This window comes from Podarcis pityusensis, assembly GCF_964106645.2.
Source record: "Podarcis pityusensis genome assembly, chromosome: 8".
NCBI lineage: Eukaryota > Metazoa > Chordata > Lepidosauria > Squamata > Lacertidae > Podarcis > Podarcis pityusensis.
This window is the reverse complement of record NC_138033.1, coordinates 32,053,588-32,063,495: the sequence shown is the minus strand read 5'-3', so window position 1 is coordinate 32,063,495 and position 9,908 is coordinate 32,053,588.

Sequence of the window (9,908 nt, the reverse complement as noted above, 5' to 3'; positions counted from 1 at the left end):
TTTGTTTCAACAGCCCTGTGCCTGAACAACATGTGTTCTGTCTGACATACGTTCATTTGCAGATTAAAAAGCTGAGCAGGTAATGAGCAAACTGGAAGGTGGGCATCAGTCCCAACAGCAGCAGAGCCCACAATTCTGAATGGCTTTTTCAGAAATAGCCAGATCCAAACTACGCCAACTGTTCTTTTCAGAGTGTGACATGGAGTAGCCACCAGCCATCAAGGTCCTAATTTGCACCTTCCAGTGCAAAATAATGCAAACCCCTAAAATAGGGCCAGCAGATCAAGGGCTGAACATGGCCCTCTAGGTACGGTCGGTACCAGGGGTGCCAACTTGAATAAAATATTGTGGGGGGCCCAGGTAAGCCCCGCCCCACATAATCAATCACATGACACAGTACACACACAGCATTTGAATGGCAATGCCCGTCAACTTTGTGGGGGCCTGGCCCCCTCAAATATTTTATTGTGAGGGCTGAAGCCCCCACGGCCCCTAGGAGTTGGCTCCTATGGTCGGTGCTCTCCCAGGTCATGACCCTTAGCCACACCCACTCTCCCCAGGCCATTGGGTCTGCTGTGTGCACTCCTTGAATACTTTTGCCGGGCTAGAATGTATTTTTAAACTGTGATGATGCCTCTTGCCTGAGGGATGTGTGCATATGGGTATGTGTGCAGCTTTTGCCTAGCTGGAATGTAGCCTAATATACAAAGTCAAGCGTTTGCCTCTGGCCATGCTTACTGTTGGTATACGCCCCCAGGCAACAAGGGAATGCAGCCCTTGGGATTCTTCGCCCCTGCCCTAAAGAAGGAGAGGGCCACCTTTCATATAATAACATTTCTCCAACACTAATACTAGAATTACCGTGTTTTTCGCTCTATAAGACGCACCAGACCACAAGACGCACCTAGTTTTTGGAGGAGGAAAACAAGAAAAAAAATATTCTGAATCTCAGAAGCCAGAACAGCAAGAGTGATCACTGCGCAGTGAAAGCAGCAATCCCTCTTGCTGTTCTGGCTTCTGGGATAGCTGTGCAGCCTGCATCCGCTCCATAAGACGCACACAATTTCCCCTTACTTTTTAGGAGGGAAAAAGTGAGTCTTATAGAGCAAAAAATACGGTAATATCTGGGCTTCCAGGGAAGGGAGCCTGGTTCTGTCACTATATACTTATTGAAAAGCATTTATAAACCCCTTAATGTTTTAAACATATCTAAGTGGTGTAGAATATAAAAACAAAGAACATCACTGAAATAGAAAGCAGAACCAGGTTCTCTTCCCAAGAGGACTCTAGAACAGTTGGTTACACAGTCAGGGCCACTTGTACGTCTGAGGCACTGGCAGCATTCAGACGTCAGAGTAAACCACAGTTAATGGTTTGTTGTGAATGCGGAGATCGCTTCCACTTTGCTCTGACCTCAAGGTACATTCACATCAGTGGTTTAAAGTGCAGTGAGGTCATTTCTTCCCTTCTGTGGTTCAAGCTGCATTTGCGCAGAGCTGCCTTATGTGCAAATTGCCTGTATGATACTTAGATCATTTAACTGCTCCTGTCCCAGAAATACTCACCCTCCAAGAACTTGGCGTGTTGAGTTACATTCTGTGGGTTGCCTTCCTTTAGGCTGAGTGTCATAAGGCATCATTGCTTTAGCTACAGTTCTACATGTTGAGATGGCAGAAGGCAAATTATTATAATTGTAGAGTTGGGAGGGACCCCAAGGGTCATCTAGTCCAACCCCCTGCAATGCAGGAATCTAAGCTAAAGCATCCATTACAGATGGCCATCCAATCTCTCCTCAAAAACCTCCAAGGAAGGAGAGTCCACCACCTGTAGGGAGAATCCATTCCACTGTCAAACGAGGTAAGACGTGAGTCTGAGAATCTGCAGCCCAGTCAGGGAAACAGCATGTGGGAAGCCTAGGCAGGTGAGGGCGGCAGTTGGATCAAACCAAAACATAGTAGGAAGGTTGGCACTGATGATAGAGCAAGATACACTCAGCAAAGTGACTCATTCAGAAACAGGTGGGTGGGCTCGATTCTTACAGCCAAAACAGCTGGAAGAGTCATGTGGGAGATCAGTAACTGGGTCTCCCAATGCTTTCACTGTCACCTCATAGCAGCCACCAAGGATGTTGGGGTTGGCCCTCTAAATTTAGAGCAGTGCTGTTCGGGGAAGGGGTGGCTAACCCCCTCCCCTGATTCAAAGGCATCCCCCCATTTCTCTGATAAAAATACTGCCCCTGCCCTAACCCAAAGTTTTTGTTATCCGCAGTAGGAATATCTACAGGCATGATAGAATAGCAACCCTATGATAGAAGCGTCTTTCTGTTTTCAGCAAACACACTAGCTGCTTCAAAGAGAGTGATTTAAATTCAGGAAAGAGCCCCCAGTGCTGCTGGTCCAATCACATCTAGTGCCTCCCTGGGCAGCTTTAAAGTTGGAGGTTGGGGCAGGGGGGACAGTATGGGGCTGTCAAATCTGAGCAGTAGTGCAGTTAGGGAAAATGTACAAAACTAGTTCAAATATATGTTGGAAGTGTAAGGAAAAGGAGGGGACATTTTATCATATGTGGTGGGATTGTAATGTAATTAAAAATTTTGGGGAAATGATATGCAACGAATTGAAGAAAATGTTCCATTTAACATTTGTTTAAAAACCTGAAGCCTTTTTTGTTAGGGATTGTAGGGAAAGATCTGCCAAAAAAGCTGAAAAATATCTTCATGTATGCGACAATGGCCGCGAGAGTTTAATAGCACAAGGATGGAAGACTGAAGAAACCCCAACTAAAGAATCATGGCAAGAAAAATTGATGGACTATGCAGAACTGGCAAAACTGACATATAAGCTACGGGGCAAGGATAACTGTGACTTTAAAGATGAATGGGAACCCTTTACAAAGTATTTGAAGACGCAACAAAGCGAACTGGACTCCTTGGCTGGCTTTGAATAAACATTCACAAACGTTTTATTGATAATAATCAGCTAAATAGTTTGAGGATCTATACAACTGTGTAACATGCAGAAAACAGCATTCTTAGAGAAATCAAAGACTGGAACTGAGGGAAGTCAGGGGGTGGGGGTGGGTGGGTTTTGCGTAGGAGGGTGGGGGAGGGAGGAAAAATGGGGGGAATAAGGATGATATGTTTCTGGATAATATGTTTTGTTTTAATTTTGAATAAAAAAGTTTTTTTAAAAAATAAAAATCTGAGCAGTAGTTTGCATCTCCTCTGCGTCAGCATTTATGAAAGTAACCCTTAAAAAGAAAGATCTCATGCGCTTCCTCTCATATTCATTTCACTGCTTCTCAGGTCTGCAAAGGCCCTGGTTTAGAGCACACATAACTGATAGTGATCATTCTGGCTAAAATGCTGCTGCTGCTGCTGCTGCTGCTTATTTGTATTGAAATTTACTCTGTGATAAAATTCAGGTTGGAGGAGTATGTGGTTGCTTTGTGGGCGGGATGGGTTGAACTTCTGTATTTGTAGCCCTTTACTCAATAAAAAAAAGATCTCCTTGTTAAGAGTGTGGAATTTCACATGCCATGTTTTGCTTTATCGTAAGATCACAAAACCGTAAGCAGGGCCTGTCTGATGCATTAGGCCGATGGCGCCTCAAGTCCAGCCTCCTCTTCTCCCAGGCCTTTGGGGGAAGCCTGAAAGAAGGACCTCAGTGCTGTCTTCTGAAGAAAAGGAACAACTGGCCTACAAAACTCATACTCTTCAAATATGGTGCATTCATCTTTTACAAGGCGCTACAAAGGCCCTACGTTTTCTTGTGGGGTTTTTAAAAAAAATTCTATGCAGAATCTCTCTCACACGTACTGCTTCCTGATCACGCTCGTTGCTTGCTCTCAGGCCTTTTTGTTTGGTGACTCTGCTCTCCCAAATGGCGAACAATGCGTCTGTGGTTCTTTTAGTAAGCTGAAAGGGTAGGCTTGGGCTTGGCATGAATTAATAAAACTTCAATGGAAAAGAAACCCCAAACTTCATGATTCACCCACCCTTTGTATTTTGCTTTAGAATGAAAAGAAACCCTCTTTTTCCTTTCCCTTTTCTTTCTTTATATTGTCAGCTATTCTGACCTTCAGAACATGAGAGCAACCTGTTGGTTCAGACCAATGGCCCATAAAGTCCAGCATCCTGTTCTCACAATGGCTAACCAGATGCCCCACATGCCACACGAGCCCAAGAGCACTTTTCCCTCTTGTGGTTTCTAACAACTGAAACTCAGATCCATTGAATTTCAATGGTCTCCAACCATGCAGACAAAGCATCATGCCCTCCAACTTTTCTCTGATGAAAATAGCAACGTCCCATTCCATAATAATCATTTTACTATTTATACCCCACACATCACACTGAGTTGTCCCAGCACTCTGGGCAGCTTCCAACATATATAAAAACATAACAACAACAACAACAATTGTTATGTACTTAAGTTCTCACCCTGGGCCAGGAGGGGGATACTGTAGATTTTTCACTCAGGTCCACATATGCAAATAAGGAATTGAAAGTGACATTCAGTGATTGGATAGTTAGAGAAAGTTGTTACTGTTGCGTTGTAGTGGAGCTCTATATAAGTAGGCTGGCTGAACCCTTCAGTTCAGTTCTGTTCTGGGTCTGTGAATAAACAAGAGCTGTTTGAAGAATCGGTGAGTCGTCTGATATGTTCACCCACAACTTAACAATAATAATAATAATAATAATTTTATTGAATTTATATACTGCCTTATATCCGGAGGTCTCAGGGCGGTTCACAGAACAAACATTAAACATTTAAAAACTTCCCTATACAGGACTGACTTCAGACAGCTTGGGGTCTGGATAACTCCATACCCTCCAACATTTCTCCAATGAAAATAGGGACATCCTAGGAAAAGCGGGACATTCTGTGATCAAATCAGAAACTGGGATGGCTTCTCTAAATCAGGGACATCCCTGGAAAAGAGGGACCCTTGGGAGGGTCTGCAGCAGGCACCCCCAACCTGTGGCCCTCCAGATGTTCTGGCCTACAACTCCCATGATCCCTAGCTAACAGGACCAGCGGTCAGGGATGATGGGAATTGTAGTCCAAAACATCTGGAGGGCCGAAGGTTGGGGATGCCTGGTCTGGAGCATACCACCAACAGTTTTCTCTTCCATGAATTTGTGTAATCCTCTTTTAAAGCCGGCCAAGTTGGTTGCCATTACTGCCTCCTGTGGGAGGGAGTTCCAGAGTTTAACTAAGCACTGCATGAAGGAGGACTTTCTTTTCCCACTGTATCGTTGCATTTATTGATGTGCAGATAATGCTGTGAAGAAAGGCCCTGATCTGCTCCTCCATTTCTCTGAGCCATCTGTCACATATCTCCTGCAAATCTCTTCAAATGCAAAACAGGTACTTAACATGCCTACCTGAGAGACCTGAAGGACGCTGAGCACCTGTCTCTAGGGTCCCCTGAAAGCCTTTAAAAAGACTGAGCTGCGCTTGCAGTTTTTGTTCCCTCCCACCATCAGGGATACAGACTATATCCTCATGGTCTAAAAAAAATTCTGAAATTTAGTTACTGCAGAAAAACAACACTTAAATTACAGGTCTCTAAGATACAGGAGTGGGACGCGGGTGGCGCTGTGGGTTAAACCACAGAGCCTAGGACTTGCCGATCAGAAGGCCGGCAGTTCGAATCCCCGTGACGGGGTGAGCTCCCGTTGCTTGGTCCCTGCTTCTGCCAACCTAGCAGTTTGAAAGCACGTCAAAGTGCAAGTAGATAAATAGGTACCACTCCAGCGGGAAGGTAAACGGCGTTTCCATGCGCTGTTCTGGTTCGCCAGAAGCAGCTTAGTCATGCTGGCCACATGACCCGGAAGCTCTACGCCAGCTCCCTCAGCCAATAAAACGAGATGAGCACCGCAACCCCAGAGTCAGCCACGACTGGACCTAATGGTCAGGGATCCCTTTACCTTTACCTTTAAGATACAGGAGGATCCCAATCATTTCTTGTCAATACAGTGGAATTTTATTTCATATAGTATATTTCTTTATTATTTCTTTTAGTTATTATTTTTTACATTTATTAGATACCTTCTCTCACTGCAGGCAACTCAAGGTGTCTTTGCAAAAACAAAAGAAAGCAACAAACGAAACAATGCAAAAAATAATAATTAAAACCAGGGCAGGAGAAAAAAACAAAAACATTAAAAACAACCCCACCCTGCTTTAAAAGGCCATAGATTGTTAATATCCAAAGACCTGATTGAAGAGGTATGTTTTTGCCTGGTGCCTGGAGAAAGCATTCCACAAATGGGGAGCCAACACAAAAAAGGCCTGTTCTCAACTTGCCATCCTGTGGCTCTCTCATGGAAGAGGCACACAGAGAAGGGCTTCAGATGAAGATTACAGGTTCTGTGTCGGTTCATACTGGAAGAGACAGATTTTGAGGTATTGAGGTTTAGTTTCAGATATGCAGATAGCTAGAGAAATATGGTTGTTGTGATTTTAGATTAGGTATTAGTATATAATATGTATGCTTAGTTTTTGTATGCCCTTGCCTTTATTTGGATATATTATTGAACTTTTGCTATTGTTTACTTTTCTCTGTGGTTCCATAATAATTTGAAAACTAATTTTAAAAAAATAAACAAAAGCTATATCTGGTTGAGGGGCCAGAATCAAAGAGGGTGGGGGAGAGCAGTCTAATTAATTAATTAATGGCATTTATATCCTATCTTTCATCCAGAGAGCTCAAGGTGGCATACATTTCTATGCATTTAACAGTTTTTGTATACTGCTTAATAATATGTTATGAAACCCCTAAGTGGTTTACAAAGCATATAAAATATACATTAAACTCTTCAATAAAACTAAGTTTTTAAAATGTAAACAGAAGCAACTGATTTAAAAATATACATTATAAGCTAAAATTACAAACTAAAACCTTTTCCTCTCTCCTTATTTTTATCAATAGACTGAACATTCAGAATATGCAATTGGGTAAATCTCCAGGACCGGATGGACTGACTTCTAGATACTACAGATCCTTAAAAGAATGGCTAGTACAACCTTTGAAATAGGTCTGTAATGAAATAATGGAGGGGGAAAGGGCACCAGAGTCGTGGAAAGAAGCATATATCACACTTGTACCGAAAATAGAGACTGAAAAGACACAGCTTAAGAACTATCGCCCCATATCATTGCTTAATGTGGATTACAAAATTTTTGCCGACATCTTGGCTAAAAGATTAAAAAGAGTTTTAGTGGAAGAGATACACAAGGACCAAGCAGGCTTTCTCCCAGGAAGACATCTATCTGATAATATGAGAAACATAATTAATATTTTAGAAAAATTACAAGTGAATATAAATACTAAGGCAGTTTTAATATTTGTGGACGCGGAGAAAGCTTTTGACAATATTTCTTGGACTTTTATGAAAAAAAATCTACAGGGTATGGGGGTAGGCCAAGGTTTTGAAAATGGTATAAGTGCAATATATTCGGAACAAAAGGCTAAATTAATTGTAAATAATGTGGTGACGGAAGAATTTAAGATAGAAAAAGGGACACGACAAGGTTGCCCAATCTCCCCATTGCTTTTTATATCGGTCCTGGAGGTTCTGCTGAATATGATAAGAAGGGACCAGTTGGTTAAAGGTATACAGGTCGGAGCCAAACAGTACAAATTGAGAGCATTTGCAGATGACTTAGTACTGACGTTACAGGAGCCAGAATCTAGTACCAAAAGGGTTTTAGAGCTGATTCAAGAATTTGGTCAAGTTGCAGGGTTTAAATTGAATAAGTTAAAAACTAAGGTTTTAGAGAAAAAATTAACACCAATGGAGAGAGAGAGGTTTCAGAATGAGACAGGTTTAACAGTGGTTAAGAAAGTTAAATACCTGGGGATTAACATGACAGCAAAAAATGGGAACTTATTTAAAGATAACTATGAAAAATGTTGGGCTGAAGTGAAAAAAGATTTAGAAATTTGGTCAAATTTGAAGCTTTCACTGCTGGGTCGTATTGCTGTGGTAAAAATGAATGTATTGCCTAGAATGTTGTTTTTGTTTCAAACATTGCAAATTGTGGACAAAATGGACTGTTTCAAGAGGTGGCAGAGAGATATTTCTAGATTTGTCTGGCAGGGCAAGAAGCCCAGAATAAAATTTAAAATACTGACAGATGCAAAGGAAAGAGGTGGATTTGCCCTGCCAGACCTCAAACTTTATTATGAATCAGCAGCTTTTTGCTGGTTGAAAGAATGGCTGCTTCTTGAAAACACTGACATTTTGGATTTAGAAGGCTTTAACAATGTATTTGGATGGCATGCATATCTGTGGTATGATAAGGTCAAAGCACATAAAGCATTTAAAAACCATATTGTCAGGAAAGCATTGTTTAATGTTTGGATAAGATATAAGGATTTATTGGAAAATAAAACCCCAAGGTGGCTGTCACCGATGGAAGCGAAAGCTCTGAAAAAGCTCAATATGGAGGTCAAATGGCCGAAATATTGGGAAATTTTGGAACAAGATGGAGATAGATTGAAACTGCAGAGTTTTGAAAAACGAAAAAACAAAGTGTGAGACTGGCTTCATTATTATCAGATAATGGAGGCATACAATTTGGACAAGAAAATCGGCTTCCAGGTGGAAAAATCAAAATTAGAAACAGAATTGTTAGAACCCAAAACTAAGATTTTGTCAAAGATGTATAACTTGCTGTTGAAATGGAATACTCAGGATGAAACGGTGAAATCTGCTATGATTAAATGGGCACAAGACCTTGGACATAACATAATGATGGCTGACTGGGAACAGTTGTGGACCACAGGTATGAAGTTTACGGCATGCAATGCCTTAAGAGAGAATATTATGAAAATGATATACAGGTGGTACATAACCCCAGTCAAGCTTGCAAAAATCTACCGTTTGTCCGATAATAAATGTTGGAAATGTAAAGAAACTGAAGGTACATTCTTTCACCTTTAGTGGACGTGCCCAAGGATTAAGTTTTTCTGGGAGATGATTTATAATGAATTAAAAAAGGTATTTAAATATACCTTCTTGAAGAAACCAGAGGCCTTCCTCCTGGGCATAGTCGGCCAATCGGTGTTAAAGAAGGACAGAACTTTCTTTATGTATGCTACAACAGCAGCAAGAATACTTATTGCAAAGCATTGGAAGACACAAGACCTACCCACACTGGAGGAATGGCAGATGAAAATGATGGACTACATGGAATTGGCGGAAATGACTGGCAGAATCCGAGACCAGGGAGAAGAGTCGGTGGGAGAAGATTGGAAGAAATTTAAAGACTATTTACAGAAATATTGTAAAATTAATGAATGTTAGAATGATGTTGGATTGAAGTTAAGTGGTTTCTAGCTGTAATGGTATAAAAGAATATGGAAAAATTGGACTTTCAATACGTAAAAACCTAATGCTATAATATATTAAGATTAAAGATCAGGATTAAAAAGGAGGGAAAGGAATTGCTGGACTAATAAATTGAACTGGAATACAAAAAAGGGAGGTATGAGGAGGTCCGGGAAACAAGTAAATGAAAGAGAAGTATGCTGAAAAGATGGAATTGTTTTTAATTGTGTTTTTTTTGTATTTTGTATTTTTCTTTTTTTTATTTTTCTCTTTCTTATTTATGTATCCTTTTTTTGAAACCTTAATAAATATCATTTTAAAAAATATATATATTTTTATCAATAGAAAACCCTGTGAGGTAGGTTAGGCTGAGAGACAGTAACTGGCCCAAGGTCACTTGATTAATTCAATGGCTGAGTGGGGATTCAAACCCTGGTCTCCCAGGCCATATTTCAACTCTCCACTCCAACCACTATGCCTCACGGGCTCTGCTTGGCCTGAGGGCATTTGTGGTTCGCTGTCTCCATCCAGCTTCGTTCCAGAGGCACTGTGCATTCCCTGATTT